We start from the raw sequence: 18,150 nt of genomic DNA on the forward strand, positions 1-18,150 counted from the left end.
ATTCATTACTAATCCAGGTATGGCTGCTCACTGGTTTTAATTTTCTTTTTCTGAACCCAAAGGCAGTGTTTGCCTTTTCCCATGAGAAGGCAGAGAGGACATGCCCGAGATTCCGGCGCCTGGAGGGGGGCCTTCCCTGCCCGGATGCCCGGGCTTTGCTGCGGGTGTGAGCTTGCACCTACACTCCCAGCGGTGCAGGGCCGGCGGGCGCCTGGGCTTTTGAGAAAAAGAGCGCTGTTAGGGATTTGCCCCTAACTTTTTAAAGCTGGTGTCATAGGAAGGAGCTCTTTCTTACCACATGGTATCAACTGATGCCACTTGTAGTTTGGGGACAGAATGTTGAATTGGATGGATAGCACGTTTTAATGTTTATTACAAGTCTTGTTATAAAAATAATAGAACTTTGGGAAACATTCAAAATGTTCTCGCCACGTAACATTCTGTTAAAATCAGATCAGGGTGTATTGATCTCATGTTTTAAACTGTATTAATGGATACTTAAAAACGGTGTGTGTAGGATAAAAAACGTGGAATTTGGAATTAGGCAGTTTTGGCTTTGTCTCAGCTGGCTCTGGGACTTTAAGCCAGTGGCGTAAGATCTCTGAGTCTTAGTCTTTTTATCTGTAAAAAAGCACAACGGCATAAAAGAGGGTCAACGGTCTGGTAGAAACAGAGTGCCTCGGGCATACTTGGTGCTCAGCAAATGGTACAGTATATATTGATTAAGAATAATCCACCTGCCTACCTACTTGCCTATCAATGTTTATCTTATAGATCTTTTTTTGTCCTCTCCCCTTTTTAAAAATCCAGCTGTGTTCTGGGGGGTGCAGGGTGACTCAGCCATTTAAGCATCTGACTCGGTTTTAGCTCAGGTCACGATCTCGGGGTCGTGAGAGTGAGCCCCACGTCGGGCTCTGTACTCAGTGTGGATTTGGCTTGGGATTCTCGCCCTCTCTCTCCCTCCCCCTACTTGTGCCCGTGTGTGAGCTCTCTCATTCTCTCTCTCTCTCTCTCTCTCTCTCAAAATAAAAACAAATAAGGCCCCTGGGTGGCTCAGTTAGTTAAGCATCTGCCTTCGGCTCAGGTTGTGACCCCAGGGTCCTGGGATCAAGTCCTGAGTCGGGCTCCCTGCATGGAGCCTGCTTCTCCCTCTGCCTGTGTCTCTGCCTCTCTCTCTGTGTGTGTCTCTCATGAATAAATAAAATCTTCAAAAAATAAATAAAACTTAAAAGTCAGAACAAACAAAACACTACAGTTAATCCACTCATGAATGTAGCCATTCGGTTGACAGTAAAGACCATAAATGTCACACAGTGAACAGAGATGAACAGAACATAGATCCATGTCCTACCTTTGAGGACATCCCTGGCTTGAAAGGGTTGCTCAGCCTTTCAGAAAAACAAAATATAAAATTATCTTTGTGTTTTAAGATTCTATTTTTTTAAGTAATCCGTACAGCCAATGTGGGGCTCGAACTCACACCCCGAAGGTCAAGAGCCATATGCTCTACCGACTGAGCCAACCAGGCGCCCCTAAAGTCATCTTATTACCACTCTCTTTTAATGCGGCCACAATGCCTCACAAGGAAAACATACTGTGAAGGACGTGAACATTTCCTTGCTATAGTAGAAGGGAAAACCTACTATAAACTACTATAAACTATCTACTATAACGAGTAGATCTACTATAAACATTCCTAAAAATAAATAAATCTACCTCTTGAGAAGCAGAATCTTTGCTTTAAAAATATTTTTGTTGTAACATGATCTATATTAGGATAATGTTAGCAGAGAACTCAGGATGTGTGGCTTTCCTAATACCAAGTGTTGTTGATAAGCATCAGGCGAATCATCCTGTGGTGTGTGAGCTTGGAAAGAACAGTAGGGTGACGACCAGGGCCTACAGGTGACGGGACTGGGCGACGTCTGGGGAGCAGGGGCCCGCAGGTGTTCGCTGGAAGTCGAGAGAGCAAGAGGCAGGCGTGGACACCCCCAAAGGACCCCTGACAAAGTGCGCTCGAGTCACTAACGCTTGGGGAGCCGCCCTGACTTCATCACCACGCTGAATTTTTCAGAGACTGAGCACACAGCCGCGACGATCCCGGGGAGGAGAACTCCCATTGGACGCCCCGGACGGCTGCGTGCACAGGACAGACTCCCCGGGACCAACGGGGCGCCCGTGTGGCAGGACTCCCCGTGCAGCACACGCAGACGGGCCCCGCAGGCCTGTGACCCCGACGAGCCCCGGCTCACAGTGCCGGCCTGAGTGCAGTGGCCGGGACCCCGGTCCTCACACGTTTATCCAGGATGCCAAATGTTTTCATAGTTTAAAGGTCAACAGAATACAGCTAGATTTTTAAAGAGATTTTAATGATTTTTAAAAAGATTTTACTTATTTCTTCATGGGAGACAGAGAAAGAGAGAGAGAGAGATGGGGAGGGAGAGGGACGGAGGGAGGAGCAGCCTCCCCACGGGGCAGGAAGCCCCATGCGGGACTCGATCCCAGGACCCCAAGATCACAACCCGAGCTGAAGGCAGATGCCCACCCGCTCAGCCCCCCCAGAGGCCCCTATAACTTTTATTTTGGACCTAATTTCGAACTGGGAGCCCCGGGAACTCCTGGGTCCCCTTCCAGTGTGCCAGGCGCCGTTTGTGACCGTGATCAGCGCCGTGGGCTACCCTGCAGTCCGGGTCTGTACCGCTGCTGCTCTCCTGTCCACCGTCCGGCCCAGGCCACATACTCAACGTAAGTTCGTGTCCTCCTTTAATTAAATGTAGGGCGGCTCTTGAGTCCTTTACTTTCTTGATCTTAATCAGCGTATTTTGAAGAGCAGAGGTCAACTATTTTGTTGGACAGCCTCAGCTTGGGTTTGTCTACTGTGTCCTGGTGAGAGTGAGGTTTGCTAGTTTGGGCAGGAAAGGGGACGGGGTGTCGTGCCCTCCCCGGAGCTCACGCCGGCAGGTACACGATAGGAGTACAGATGCCACGCTCTCCCAGTCGGTTAGGCCGTGTCGCCCGGTTTCTCCACTGTAAAGTCACTGTTTTCCCTTTGTGACTAATACATAATTTGTGGGGAGATGCTTCGAGACTGTAAATATCTTGTTCCTCAGCAAACTTTCACTCGATGGCTGTAGCCTCCATCCTCCCGCGTCCCATATTTATTGGTCAAGAAAGAGCTTCCCTGTCTTCATTTTTAAAACTCCTGTTATTAGTTCAAGCTCACAGATTCTTACTTTATTCAAGGAATTATATTCGTCACCATCATTAATTGTTTTGATGCCGGAGTTCTGCCAGCACTGGTCTCCGGGAGTCCTTACCTACTCACTGCTCCCCTGGCCTTGGGGTAGGTCTCCGCCATTTTTGAGAAATTCTTACTTTCTGGTGAAACAAGATGTTCCAAGATCTTCATGCGCCTTCTTTGGCACAGCCCTAGACTCTGCCTTGATTGCTCTGTGTGGAGAATGGTATTTTACAAGCAAGATCTGGGTGTTTGGTGTGCACGCGGGTACTAATACGCTGTTAGCTCTAGACCCTGTTCGTGTCGGGCTCTCAGGCTGAGCCAGGGAATACGTGTCTGTGCGTGAGTGTGCCCGTCCATGCCCAGCGGGCCGTCCACAGCACCCCCTTCCCATCTAGCCGCCCAGGATTCACTCCAGTGTTGTCATGCTTGGGACCCCACAGGGAGGAGCCTCGCTCCGCGCTGCTGTTGGAGCCCCTGCCACCATGTCCAAGCCTTGGTCCTGGGTGTAAATCCACGGCTTCAGGATTTGGGTGAACCAGTGAGTAAATATAATAGTTGTGGTGTCCTCTCCGTATGTATCCTCACAGCTGTGACCAATATCTGGCGAGAGGCGGATGTTAAAATTTTGTTGAACGTATAGTTCTTTCCTCTCTAATATCCTCCTATTTTTTTTAGATTTATTTATTTGTTTATGATAGACAGAGAGAGAGAGAGAGAGAGGCAGAGACACAGGCAGAGGGAGAAGCAGGCTCCATGCCAGGAGCCCGACGCGGGACTCGATCCCGGGACTCTAGGATCGTGCCCTGGGCCAAAGGAAGGCGCTAAACCGCTGCGCCACCCAGGGATCCCCTTATCTTCCTATTTTATTTTCAAACCAGATAAGATAGGATTCCATATAATGGGTTCATATATATCCATGTGATGATTCCTGGTTTTTTTTTTTAATTTGTTTATTTTTATCTTTAAGACTTATTTAGTTAGAGTGAGCACAAGTGGGAGGGGCAGGGGGAGAGGGAAATAGAATGTGCAGTCGACCGTGAGCCGTGGGCCGCGCGCAGCACGGGGCTGTGTCTCATCACCCAGAGATCATGACCTGAGCTGAAACCAGCAGTTGGACACTTAACTGGCTGCACCACCCAGGCACCTCAAGTGCTCTTGTTTTTTGCCATTTAAAGCTAAAATCCAGAGGGGATCCCTGGGTGGCGCAGCGGTTTAGCGCCTGCCTTTGGCCCAGGGCGCGATCCTGGAGACCCGGGATCGAATCCCACGTCGGGCTCCCGGTGCATGGAGCCTGCTTCTCCCTCTGCCTATGTCTCTGCCTCTCTCTCTCTCTCTGTGACTATCATAAATAAATAAAGATTTAAAAAAATTTAAAAAAAAAAATAAAGCTAAAATCCAGAGAAATTAATCAATAGGAATAGTCATTTTCCAGTAAGAGAAAGTCATACATAAAAATAAAATTACTGTTCATTTGTCTGAAAAAAAAAACACCTCAGGTTTGGGCAGCACCATTGAAAAGGTTTCCATTTTTCTAATTACAGAAATTGTAGCTTGCAGAGTCTGGCACATTTTTCACATTTGTAAGCTCTGGCGACGTGAAAGAAGTTCTTCATCTGAATTCTGTTCTTACACCCCCGCTGTCAGACAGAAGGAATTTCCATGTCCCTGCTGCTTGTTATTAAGCTGCTATGAGAAAGAATGCTTGAAGATAACTTGGGAGCAAGTGATTAGAAATTCCTGACAACCTTCAGACTCCTTGCCAGTTGTATTAACCATGAGTAATCTGGGGGAAAACAGTAGGGTTTCATTCACCTATGCCCTCGAAGGTTGTAGATTTACAGTTTAGGACAGCCGTTAATCATGTTCTCTCTCAAAGTGGATTTTTTTTCTAAACCTCAGGAAATGTCTATTTTTCTCTTGATATAATTAAAACCAACAACTCCTTGCTCGCGGACTCTTACTTTATCCCTAGAAACTTGTTTGAAAAACTCCTTTATCCTTTTCTGTGTTTGCTTTTTCTGTTTACCTGAAAGATATTAAACCTCTCATATGCATTGTAACTTCAGGACAGCACGCGACGTGATTTCTAGTGAGTCATCCTAGCAGAAACCAGGAAGGAAACAAGGGGGTTAGCTTTGTGTTTGGGAAGGTTCTTCCTACAGCTGGCTGGGAATTGATTATTTTTTGTTTTAAAGAAGTTTTCTTCCAACAGGGTCTCTGTGACCCTTTACAGAAACACTTTGTCCTCCTGCTTAAACGGAGGGAGTGCCAGGAGTCTGCATCTTTTAAAACTAACAAAAGTCAAGACACTTAAAGACTTATGTTAAAGTCTCCTTATTTAAAGAAAAATTAAGTACTTTACAGAGTGTTTTCTAAGATTAGATTTTGGAAGTAAGGTTTCTTGGGTTTGTTTTCTTAATTTGAGAGAGCGAGAAAGAGCGTGCATGCGAGCCGGGGGGAGGCAGAAGGGGAGAAGGCGGCTCCACGCGGAATGGGGAGCCTGTCGCAGGACTCGATCTCACGACCCTGAGATCACAACCTGAGTGGAAACCAGGAGTCGGACGATCAGTCTGCTGAGCCCCCCGGCGCCCCTGGATTTCTGTGTCTATGTAAACTTACAAAGCTGAAATCCCAAAAATTGTTGTTTCAGGAATACTTGGAGGAGGTTAAAGTCGGGGGAGCAGAGGGGCAGCGGGGGTCTCTCCAGGCTGTTGGCGCCCTCGCTCTCAGGCACGCCCTCCGCTCTGTGAGCCACGGCTTTGGCTTCACCCCCTTCTCTCACAGGAGGACGGGGCCTGAGAGGTGCCTGGGGCTGGGTTGCACTTCCTCTGTTTCGTGTGTTTCTGAGTGAGACAAACCTCAAGCACATGAAGCTGCAGGTACGTTTTCATTTCATGAGCTAAAGGATATGCGTGGATGTGAAGTAACTTGGGTCACCCTTTCCTGTAACTTTGCAGCGAGCCAAGTCTCTCCACCAATTGAAGTAGACACTTACTTTCTTTTCAGTTTTCAAGAATCGCAAACGGGCAGCTGGTGGCTCAGTCGTTTGGGCACGAGGCTCTTGATTCTGGCTCAGGTCGTGATCTCGGGTTTGTGAGGCTGAGGCCGGGGGTCGGGGAGCCTGGTGCTGGGCGTGGAGCCTGCCCAGGACTGTCTCAGCCCCCACCCCCCACTCGTGTACTTGCGCCCTCTCAAACAACAACAAAAACAACACAGCGGAATATTGGTAAAAAATGACACATGAATCTTTTAACAGAAATATATTAAATTTAACTGAGTCAAGTCCAATTCTAGAGAGGGCCAGTTTGAATTAGAAAACAGTGTGGAGGGGCCCCTGGGGGGCTCAGCGGGCGAGCGTCTGCCTTCAACTCAGGTGACCCCAGGGTCCCGGGATCGATTCCTGCTTGGGCTCCCTGCAGGGAGCCTGCTTCTCCCCCTGCCTGTGTCTCTGCCTCTCTCTGTGTATCTCCCATGAATAAATAAATAAAAGCTAAAAAAAAAAAAAAAAAAAGAAAAGAATGCAGTGTGCAGAACTGTAGGTGTGTGCCGTGTGCTGTCCCAGCGGTGGGGGGCCTGGTGTCCTCCCCACAGCTGTAGCCCTGGAACAGTGCAGTGTCTGCCCGGCACACTGCACACGCTTGATGAAGACCCATTTAATGAGTGAGTCAACCCTACAGCTCTGGGGGTACTTTTTAATTTTGTAAGTGAAGCAACTTAACCTGGAAACTGAATGGCTGAGGTGGAAATAGAGCCAGGTTCCTAATAGCCATTCAACACTTACCACATTGTTTTAAAATTAATTTTAGTATTTTCAAGATCTGTAACCATTCGAACTGAGCCAAACATAAAATAATGTGAGATTTTTAGTCATGCTGCTTCAATAAAATGACCATTGTAGTTATGATTGGCATATAAGTCATAAATAGGTAATTATAATGTTCTTATAGAAGTACATACACAGTTTGCATTCTTTTTTTTTTTTTAAGATTTTATTTATTTATTCATAAGAGACAGAGAGAGAGAGAGAGAGAGAGAGGCAGAGACCCAGGCAGAGGGAGAAGCAGGCTCCGTGTAGGGAGCTCGATGTTGGACTCAATCCCGGGACCCCGGGGTCATGACCTGGGCTGAAGGCAGATGCTAAACCGCTGAGCCACCCAGGCGTCCCCATGGTTTGCTTTCTTGAGCGGTTAAAATATTTTTTATTTAATATTGTTTGCACTGTTAGTTTGTGAGCAAACCCTTTGTGGGAGTTACACAGAGGTTCTTTTAGTGAATTGTGCTCTCTGGGGTGTCATAAAGCCAGCGTTCGCTGAACAGTGTAGGATCCTTGATTTCGGTGTGAAAGGACCAGAGTTATCTAGTTGAAGCGACTCATTATTTAGAGGCGGAAATGGGCCTCCAAGTAATGATGTAGCTTCTCGGGGTCACACTGGCCTTTCATGTCGACACTGGAGAGAGAGCCTGGGCTATCCGGCCCTCTGTCCAGGTGTCTCCCTTGTAACCAGGCTTCGCAGCAAGTTGTAGAGAGTTGGCGTCTTGCGGTGCAGACTTACCTGGGCCACACGTTCAACACGTTGGGGTCGGGGGCGCGGAGGGCAGCCTTCCCCCGTCCGGATGCATTTAGAGAGCGGTGCTCCTGCCCTGCCTCGCGCTCTCGGGGTGTTTGGTGCCGAAGCGGCTGCGGGGGAGGCCCAGGTCGGTGAGGGCGGGGAGACGATGGAGGGTGGAGGCCGTTGTGTGGCGTCTGGGCCCTGTCCTTGCATCTGTGCCGGGCGGTGGCGCCAGGATTCTGGGGACAAAGGCCAGGAAAGTGAGAAGCTCCCGGACGTGGATGCGGGTGCGGAGCCAGGCTCTGGCCTTCGCCGTGTCCTGGAGCGCAGAGTGGGGTCTGGACACCGTGTCCCTTGTTCGTCCTTATACTGTTTGATTTGTTTCAAGAAGCATCTATTGCTTTTGTTATTCAAAAGGCCTAATTAAAAATTCAAATCAATCTGTAGCTTTGTTATTTATGATTTTTTAAAGCAATCTGGGCTGCTCGAGGCCCCTGGGGGGCTCAGTCGGTTGATGTCAGCTCCGGTCCTGGGCTCGGGGTGACGAGCCTGAGCCCCGCGTGGGCCTGGGCAGGGAGCCCTCGTGAGATTCCCTCCCTCCTCTCCGTGCCAGCCTGGCCCCGCAGCTCCTGTGCACACCCGCGCACTCTCTTGCTCAAAAATAAATAAATAACCGCGATGCTTCATGAATTCGTGTGTCATCTGTGCGCAGGGCCACGTGATCTTTTCCATATTGTTCCAATTTTAGCGTATGAGCTGCTGAAGCAAGCACCGATGTCGTTGGTAGTGGTTTTTTGTTTGTTTTTTTAATGAACTTGTAACAGCGAGGTCAGGCAGTAGGATTTCCCATAGAAGGAAAACACGGATTACTTGGCTACCAGTTGGTCTGTTTGGATGCCTTCAATTGCACTGAAATTCTTCAGTAATAACATACAGAAAGGAACATCTTGAGGATAATTTTCAGATGTGCTTTCCCTAAGATCAAATTTTTCAAATGCTTATATTCGTCATTCACATAATTTTAAACATTTCCGCATACTTCACTTCATAATCTTTTACATTTAGCAGTAAACTGATTAAATTAGTATATTTACCAATGAAAGATGAATTTTCTTTTTTTTAAAGATTTTACTTATTTATTCATGAGAGACACAGAGAGAGACAGAGAGGCAGAGACACAGGCAGAGGGAGAAGCAGGCTCCACGCAGGGAGCCCGATGCGGGACTCGATCCCGAGTCTCCAGGGTCTGGCCCTGGGCCAAAGGCAGGCGCTGAACCGCTGAGCCACCCGGGCTGCCCTGAATGTTGTTTTCATGTGAAACCAAGGCTAATCAATTCTCATGCCCATAAATTAATAAAGACCAGACCTTCCTTTTGTCAAGAAATGAATTACTTAGTGTAGTTACATTTTTTTATTTAATAAGAGAACGACATAAACTCTTTCCATTTTGCAAATTTTTTTGACTTCTAAGGCTCTGAGCCTTCAATAACTCCAAATATGTGCAGGTACCCTTGTAATTTTCCAACAGAGGGGGTGCCTCATGCCCCAAGGTGGTGGTGTTTGTTTTGCTTATTTTTTTATTATTTATTTTTTTAAAGAATTTATTTTCTGGAGAGAGCGAGAGAGAGAGCAAGTTCAAGCAGAGGGAGAGGGAGAAGCAGACTCCCCGCAGAGCAGGGAGCCCAACGTGGGGCTCGATCCCAGGACCCCGAGATCATGACCTGAGCAGAGGGCAGACGCTTTACCACCTGAGCCACCCGGGCGCCCCTGTTTGTTTGTTTTAACTTACAGGTACTAATAAAAGAAAAATATTTTTGGATGTAAATATTTACTGGAACTTTGTTAGTCATAGGTTTCAAATAGCACTAACAAAGCCATTATTCACATAAAGCTTAAAAAGTAGTCAATCTTAAAACTTGAGGAAAAATATTGGTAACAATTTGACTGTATTTGGGATGGAGAAAAAATACTAACGCTTTTCTTGGCTAAGGTCTCTGTGGTATAATCAGTTGATCTTGTAGCAGGCTTTTATTTTTTCTTTAGAGGAGCACAAAATTAGCTTTAAAAGACCATGAGAGTGTAGCCAAGACCTGATGCAGCACCTCCCATTGACGGGGGTTCTTTGCCAGGAGCCGGCGCGGCCTGCAGGAGCCACAGCAGCTGACGTACAAGCCCATAACCGAAGGGCTAGTTGACTTATGCTGCAGAAGAACAAAATCAATTATGCAAGATGGAACAATTATAAAGAAAAGTGGGGTGCAGGGGGAGCTAGATGGCGCTGAAGACGAAGATGCAAAGCTACGAGCCACGTGTGCAGCCCTGAAGGCCCTGCTGGGTCAATGAGGCAATGAGGGAGCAGCCAAAGACACTGTCTGGTAGACCAGAGTCCCTTAAAATCAGGGTGAACCAAAGACATTCTCGAAGGATGGTTCAGAAACAGCTGTAAACAATGGGACACTGTTGGGACATCTTACAGATTGATCTGCTGAAGGGCCTGGAGTCATCCGAATAATCAGAGTTTAGATGACTTTTTAAAAGAAGACGAGAGTCGAGAGGTGGAAGCTGCATCCACACACACGGGTGAGTCATTTTTTAAACATCTGTGCGATTGGAACAGGACTTTGGTCCTCTGTGAGCCTTTTCTGCCAGTAGCTGTTCACCCTGAGGTCACGCCTTTCACTGTGATAGAGGCTTTGCTCCACGCATTCCTGTTTACACTGTTAGGCAAACACAAAGCTAAAGCCTCAAATAGTGAATTCCAGGGAACTTAAGGTCTTGCACGCGGCTTCCCTGGGCAGGAGCAGTGTTAGCAGGTGACAGCGACGCCCCTTCCTGCTCCCCCCACCCAGGAACAGGGAACGTTCAGCGCGTTTTCCCTGCATTCGTGGCTTGAACAGCTGCCGAAGGTTCAATGCCCCGAGCACCCTGTGCTGTGTCCTGGGTGGGTGGGTGGTGGGTGGACGCGTCTTCTGGGGTGCTGCCTCTCCCTCCCACGATCTCCCCCAGGGGCCGCCGAGAGGAGGCTGCAGACCCTGCTTCCCCCGGAAGCAGGTCTCCTTCCTCACGATCACATTTAGAGGACGCTGAGAATCCGCTCCTTCCGACACTGGCAGGTAAAGGAAGGACCAAGGACTTCACGGCAGCCTAGAAAACTAGAGGAGCGCAAAGAGAAGCATTTTAAGTAAACAGTGGACATAAAATTCTGCTATAGGAACCGACCTTTATCCAGCTGGTTCCCGTTCCCTAGTCTTGCTCTTCCTTCGATAAACAGAGAATGTGCTGCAAATAGGCTTGTTTGTATTAGGAGCTTTAGTCGTGGAGTCAATTGTGGCTGCGGGATTTCTGGCTTAGAGGGTATTTTGGAAGCTGTACTAAAATATCAATACCTATGACTGTGTTTCCCCTGGAGAGGTTACGCCACACCCCGTCCGTGGGGGCGTCGGCAGGCTTTCCTCTCGACGTGCAAGTCAGAGTAGCATTTTGTTCTGAACAGAACTTAGTTCAGTACGTTAGTTTGCCTTTATTCATTTATTTTTTAACTTGACATTTTTTGGTTGATGCTTTTGATTCATGTCTAACCAGGAGTCCTTACATTTGATGCTTTGGTTGGCCCAAGGGGCTCTGGGGCTTTGGTTAAGCTTTCAGACCTGTGGGTTCATAAGGGAAGGTCTTCAGGGGAGGAGCTCTGCTCTCTGGGTAGCTTTACCCCAAGTCACAGGATATTCAAGCACAGATGCCCTAGGTGGGGAGATGTGGGGCTCGTAAGGAGCACCTGCACCACTTCATGGCAAAGCATTTCCATAAACCCTAAAGTCATGTAGTAATACAATGTTACACTTTTCATAAGTTTACTTACTTTTGAAAGCAAAACCTTAAAGTGTTCTTTTCAGTTTTTAAAAAGGTATTTTGATTTTATTTTTTTAAGATTTTATTTTATTTTTTGCATTTTTTTTATTTTTTACATTTTTTAATTTAAATTCAATTTGCCAACATATAGTATAACACCTATGTGCCACCCGGCACATCACGTGCCCGCCTCACTGCCTGTCACCCAGTCACTCCATCTCCCCACCCTCCTTCCCCTCCGCAACCCTTTGTGTTTCCCAGAGTTAGGAGTCTCTCAGGGTTTGTCTCCCTCTCGAATTTTTCCCACTCATTTCCCTTCTTTTCCTTTATTTTAGAGACAGAGTAAGAGAGAGGACTAGTGGAGGGGGGAGGTGCTGAGGGAGAGGGAGAAGCAGGTTCCCCGCAGAACAGGGCACCCAATGCGGGGCTCCATCCCAGGACCTGAGATCATGACCTGAGCCAAAGGCAGGCGCTTCACGGACTGAGCCACCCAGGTGCCCCTAATTCTTTAAAAGATCTTTAAGGGAGCTTCTGTACCTTAAAAAATTAATTTCAGAAAAGCTGATTTCTGTCGTTTAGAATTAACCAGCAATTGAGATTTTATATGTAAGGAAACAAAGTGTAAATACTAGCTTTTTGGGGTATAAATAAAAGCAGCATTTTAATTAATGTATCTTGATTTGGCATCTTGGTGTTTTGTTTTTTCTTCTCTCCTGAGCAAAAGCTTTGCCCTGTAATAGATGAGGGCCCCGAACGTTACACCTCTAACTGAAATTGGCTCACTCAGGGATGGATGTTTGCAGACCATTAGTTTTATAGTTATGCTTGTTAGTATAACATTTGTTTTAAAAGCAGAATTTTTAATATCTTAAATGATAGTTCATTCTCTGGCAGTAAGACACCTGGCTTAGTTGTTTAGGACCTCAGTGATAACACCTTACTTCTCATTTCCTTTGCCATGTAAAATGTGTCAAGTACTTTTGCCACAGACAAGCACATTTCATGCACATGGGCCATGCACGAGCTTGTGTGGTACTGGTTGTTGAGAAGTGAGAGTTGCTGTGCTGCTGAGGTTATAATGAGGAACTGAGTGAAATGCATCCTGTATTAGGTGACCTCATGTGATACCATATGATGACTTGAATGACTGCTAAACCAATTTCGGAAATTATATAAGGAATATCCGTATATAATAACATTTTAAATTTCTGTAAATAGAATTGTCTGAATTTTCCCCTGCAGATCATTAAGAATATTTTTCAACATAAGGTCATTGTTTTTAGGGCATAAAACATCAACAAGAGAAGAAGACAGAAAGCAAACTGGTAATATTGTAATTTCATCAAAAATGATGAGATTGATATCCATGAAATATAAATTCGTAAAAATACAAATTGATCAGAAGACCAAATTCTTTTTTTTTTTTTAAGATTTTTATTTATTTATTCATGAGATACACACACAGAGAGAGAGAGGCAGAGACACAGGCAGAGGGAGAAGCAGGCTCCATGCAGGGAGCCCGATGGGGGACTTGATCCCAGGACCTGGGGTCACGCCCTGAGCCGAAGGCAGACGCTCCACCGCTGAGCCGCCCGGGTGCCCCTAGAATTAGAGCCTTGACACATCTTTAAAGGAAACACTACATGAGCGTAAAAGGGATCGTCTGACTTTCTTCTGAGACTAACATGGAGTGCTTTGAGCTTTTCTTAATTTTTCCATATGGTCTCTACCACATGTTCATGTCGGGAGATAATCAAGAATAAGATATTTGTACATTGGAAATCATTTAAGATAAAATGTACTTTGCAAATAAATACAATCATGTTATTTTTCAGTGATTTTTTTTTTCATCTTTTAAGATTTGGCTTCTAACTTCAATTCCTCCTTGCCAGCATGTGAATTTTTCCTTACTCCTGGAGGGCCATTCCAATCTCCTGCACCAGAAAGGAGCATTTGCTCTTGCCAGTATAGGGTGGCAATATTTGGAGGAACTCCAGTACAGTGGCAGAAGGGATTCAAGTCTGGTGGGATCTTGTCTCATCTGTATTACATTTAAAAGTGTCTTTTTCCAGACGGGGCAGGAGAAATCTTGCAAATGTGCAGGTTAATGCAACGGGGCCAGATTTTTCTCTTTGTAACTTAGTGAATGGAGAGAAATAGTCTCTGTATGTTTCCTTTGTTCTAGTTTTAAAACCTCCTATGTGTTCCACTTTTAGGGCATTTCCCATTTGTCTGACTTGCTTTTCCATGGAATTTGTCAGAACAAAGACAACATTTTATGGTGGGATTACATACATTCCTTGTGTCCCTGTGACAGGCCAAACCCACCAGAAATAACGGTGAGGGCAACGATCGACGGGATGTTAAATATCAGCGTAGGGTATCGGTATAGATATTTGGAAATTCATGAGTAGAGAAATTAAGAGTCCTATCAGAGAAGATAAAAAAGATTAATTTTTCTTTTTTGTTTCAAAGATTTATTTATTTATTTATTCATGATAGACAGAGAGAGAGAGAGGCAGAGACACAGGAAGAGGGAGAAGCAGGCTCCATGCAGGGAGCCCGACGTGGGACTCGATCCCAGGACTCCAGGATCGCGCCCTGGACCGAAGACAGGCGCCAAACCGCTGAGCCACCCGGGGATCCCCAAGATTAATTTTTCAAAGGAATTTTCCAGAAAGAACGTTGAAGTCTGTCATGTGTAAGGATTGTACTGCGAGAGGCCAGATTACGGCTGGAGCAGCTTTTAGGGAAGATGTGTGTGTCCTTGCAGCAAAGGATCTGCGAGATAGTACCATTAACTAAAGAAATACCAGTTAAAATAAGGCAGGAGGATAAATTCATGTATTTTCAACCTACATTTTTTGTTTTTTAAAAATGAGGAGGCCCAGTGCTTGTTGGGTTGAAGGGTGCAGAGGGCTGTTTGGGGTGCAGTTAAAGCACCGCAAGGAAGTCCACACCCTCTGGCTCAGTAATTCCAAGCGTAAACATTTATCTTTGGAAAGTAATTTAAAGGACTTAAACACAGTGCCCCAGAAACCCAGGAAGTACACATGCTCCAAGTGCTGCGTAGAAACCTTATTTTTCCACTTTACACATTTTCCAAAATAAAGGGCACACATTTGGTGCTCAGAGACGGACGTGCAGCAGTCACACGACACAGTCACACGGCCCCAGGCGCACAGGTCTGTTCATCCTACATCTGAACTTGGGCGTGTGCTTGCACGAGCATCCCGGACACCGGCCAGGGCTCTGGACACGGGCTGTGTGGGACGCAGTTCTGTGCTCATGCAGCGAACCTGGACGCTGTGCTGACTTTGCTTATAAGTAGACAAATGCAAAACGCACGTGCACAGCGGCGAGGCCAGTCACGCCCTGTAAGGTGAGAGGTTCGGGGCAGCAACCGCGCCGCTGCCAAGTCCTGCGCACGAGATGCCCGGGAAAGTGCCTGTCCTTCGGCGTCCTTAATGTTTCCTCTCGCATTCTTTTCTCTAGATCCTGGTTGCTGGTTGGGGCTTCCAAACTCCTCCCAGGTACCTGCATCAGAATTCCTTGAGCTGTTTAAAAATATAAATGAACTCTGGTTCATTCATGTGCGCCTTTTTTCCAAGTTTTTATTCTGAAATAATTTTAAACCCTCAAGAAACTTGGAGGGGTGCATGGATGGCTCGGGTCCTGCTCTCAGGGTCCAGGGATGGGTCCCAGCGTCAGGTTCTGTGCTCAGGGGGCAGTCTGCTGGAGACTCTCCCTCTGCCCCCTCACTGTCCTCACATACACGCTCTAGAATAAATAAATAAAATGTTAAAAAAAAAAAAAAAGCTTAGAGAGTTCCCCTTGACCCTTCACCCAGCATTTCTTCCTGTTATCCCACGTAACTATAGCACAGTTATTGACACAAGGGAATGAGCATTGGCATAATATGACTAACTGATCTATAAGCCTTATTTAAAATCTGCTAGTTTTCCTATTTATATCCTTCTTGTGGCCCAGAATCTGATCTAGGACCCCTCATTGCACTGAATTGCCGTGTTTTCCCAGGGTCTGTGTGTGATGATAGCTCTTCAGTGTTTATCTTCCACGTCCTTGGCGATTTTGAAGAGCACTATATATATATATATATATATATATATATATATATATATATATGTTTGCATATATATAAACATTTCTCAATTTGGGTCTATCTGATGTTTTCTCATGATTAGATTGAGGTTCTGCATTTGGGGCAGAAATACCCCAAACAAGAAGCCTGCACTTGTCAGGACATCACATCAGGGAGTGTGTGAAGTCAGAGTCTGATGACTGGTGACACTTTGATTGCTTAGGTAACGTGTCTGCCCAGGGTGTTTTTTTTTTTTTTTTTTCTCTGTAAAGTTACTATTTTTTCCTTTGTAATTAAGTATCTTGTAAGGAGATACTTTGCAAATATCCCATTTCTCAATAAAAAAAATACCACAAGGCCGATACAATAGTCATAATTCTTTCAGTCAAGGGCACCTGTGGTTTGATGATTTCACAAATACCCTGATTCCCACCAAACCCAGACTCTTGCCTGCAATAATTATTACTGTGATATTTGCTTAATTTCTTATCTCTGCCGTTCCTTCCATGTTCAATAATTGGAGAGTAACTGTAAAAAGAATCGTCCCTTTTTCCAAGCATCCGTGTTTGTGTCCGTCCAGCCTCATGAGTGTTTATTTTACTCTGTGGGTTCTCACCCGACACCAGTGGTAATTTGTTTTCCCGCTCAGATTGTTGTAGCCTTGGCGCTGTGAGCTCCTCTGAATCAGCTTTTGTCTTCCTTCCACCTTTTTTTAGCACCTCTATACGTCGAGACATCACAAGATATCCCAGTTGCCATATACTTTTCCTGCAAGGGCTCTAGAGCTCCGAGGGTTTCCTATTGGAGAACGGAGCTTAGAGACCAAGGTTCGGGCGCTGGGCCCCTCCCTGCGGCTTGCGTGTCCTTGCTCGTAGGCCTTTGGGCGGCAGCCGGATGCACAGCTATGCTCCGACATCTGTTTGAATATCTGTGTCTAGAAACGCAGCGTTCCTACTGCTCGCTCGTGCCGCGCGTCGGGCAGAGTTCCTTCTAACGCTCCTCCCTTTCTCACCTGTAGCTCCTTCCTCCAGCGGTGAGAGGCTCGGCTCCCAGTATCTGTGATATATTTGCTTGTCTGTTCAGATCCTGCACACGGAAAGCCGTGACTCCAGCCGCAGCCCGTTTTGTGTCCCAGGGGCCACCTGGCAACGTCTGCAGAGACGGTCAGTGGCCCCGGCGCAGGCGGGTGTGCTGATGGCATCTCGCTTCCCGGGAGGCACAGGACAGCCCCCAGCCCGGAACCAGGTGGCCCTTGGACAGACAGCAGGTGCTTCACTCACTAGCACATAGCATCTGCGTAGTTACTTCTTTAGTCCTACGGTGTTCGGTGCAACAGTGCTACTGATGCATTAGGGCAGTTCTTTCCTCCAGCCCTTCAGGGCGGCTGGTAGGGCTCGTAACCCAGTTAGGGTCGCCGATGGACTGAGCGTGTGTTCTAAAAGTCAGAGCAGTGCAGAAGGATGTGCTCAGAAAGTGGGGATCTGTTTGTATGAGTGCCCCAGGTGGTTCTGATTTTACCTTTTTTCAGAACCAGTGGTGTAGCTCATGGGCTTTGAAGTCAGACCTGAACTTAAATCCCATGTCTAATCAGGTATGTGATGTCCCATAGGTCACTTTCTCTCGCTGAGCCTGTATTTCCAGGGGTTGTGGTGAGGGTATTAAAATACTCGTGCGGTATTTACCAAAATGCACGAGATTGGAGACCAGCTGAGAGATGTGTTCATTCTTTCATGTATCTACTTAATTGATAAATTGCATTGCTACCATGTGCCGTGTACTATTCGCTAATGAGACAAAATAACGAAGACATGGTTCATGCCTTTGAGTGGTTCACATTTTAGGGGCGCTGTTGGCAGTTTTGCAGAATATATAATGGCCATTTCTTACTTTGATGTGCAATATAGGAGACTAAGATAATAGCGAATCATGACTTTATGGAAGCTTCACCCTAGAAAGCCTAACGGGTGCAGACGATGTATGTATCTCTGGTGAGCTCTCGTGGTAAAAAAAAAAAAAACAAAAAAAAAAAAAAAAAACTATAATCTAGAGATGTAGATCATTATGTTCTCTGACTCTCTCAAATAGAAGTGATTTCAGGTTCCTAAGGATGTCTAGATGTCAGACTGTTTGAGTGAAATTGAACTGTCTTGTGAGCACTTGTAGTCAGGTGTTCAGAGTTCTTGGATACTAGGCATTCAGGTGGTTTTTAAAAATATATATGCAAATGTTCTAGAGCAGTGCCTCTCAATTTTAGTATGCACAGAAGTCATCCAGGGATTTAGTTAAAAAGTAAAATCAGTAGATCTGGACCGGAGCCTGGGACTCCATATTTATGACCAGCTGCTGGCAGATGCAACTGGTTGTGGGTCACACTTTGAGCATCAAGGGTTATTGCATGACTTGGAAATCGT

At 46.2% G+C, this 18,150-nt stretch overlaps 1 protein-coding gene and 1 non-coding gene across 7 annotated transcripts in view; one reads left to right on the plus strand and one right to left on the minus strand.

Moving 5' to 3' along the window:
• Positions 1 to 18,150, plus strand: part of DISP1 (dispatched RND transporter family member 1) — a 155,832-nt gene that overhangs the window by 59,817 nt on the left and 77,865 nt on the right. Inside the window, exon 3 of one of the 6 annotated variants that reach the window (XM_072814547.1) lies at positions 10,268 to 10,371. The exons of the other annotated variants lie outside the window; for them this stretch is intronic. The gene's annotated coding sequence lies outside the window, so the exon portion shown is untranslated. The remainder of the gene's footprint in view (positions 1 to 10,267; positions 10,372 to 18,150) is intronic. 6 annotated transcript variants of the gene reach the window in all.
• LOC140627084 (U6 spliceosomal RNA) lies at positions 8,459 to 8,563 on the minus strand. Its single transcript, XR_012026033.1, has one exon. It is a non-coding gene; the product is annotated as a U6 spliceosomal RNA (small nuclear RNA).

The sequence above is a fragment of the Canis lupus genome, chromosome 38, assembly GCF_048164855.1.
Source record: "Canis lupus baileyi chromosome 38, mCanLup2.hap1, whole genome shotgun sequence".
In the NCBI taxonomy this organism is placed as follows: domain Eukaryota; kingdom Metazoa; phylum Chordata; class Mammalia; order Carnivora; family Canidae; genus Canis; species Canis lupus.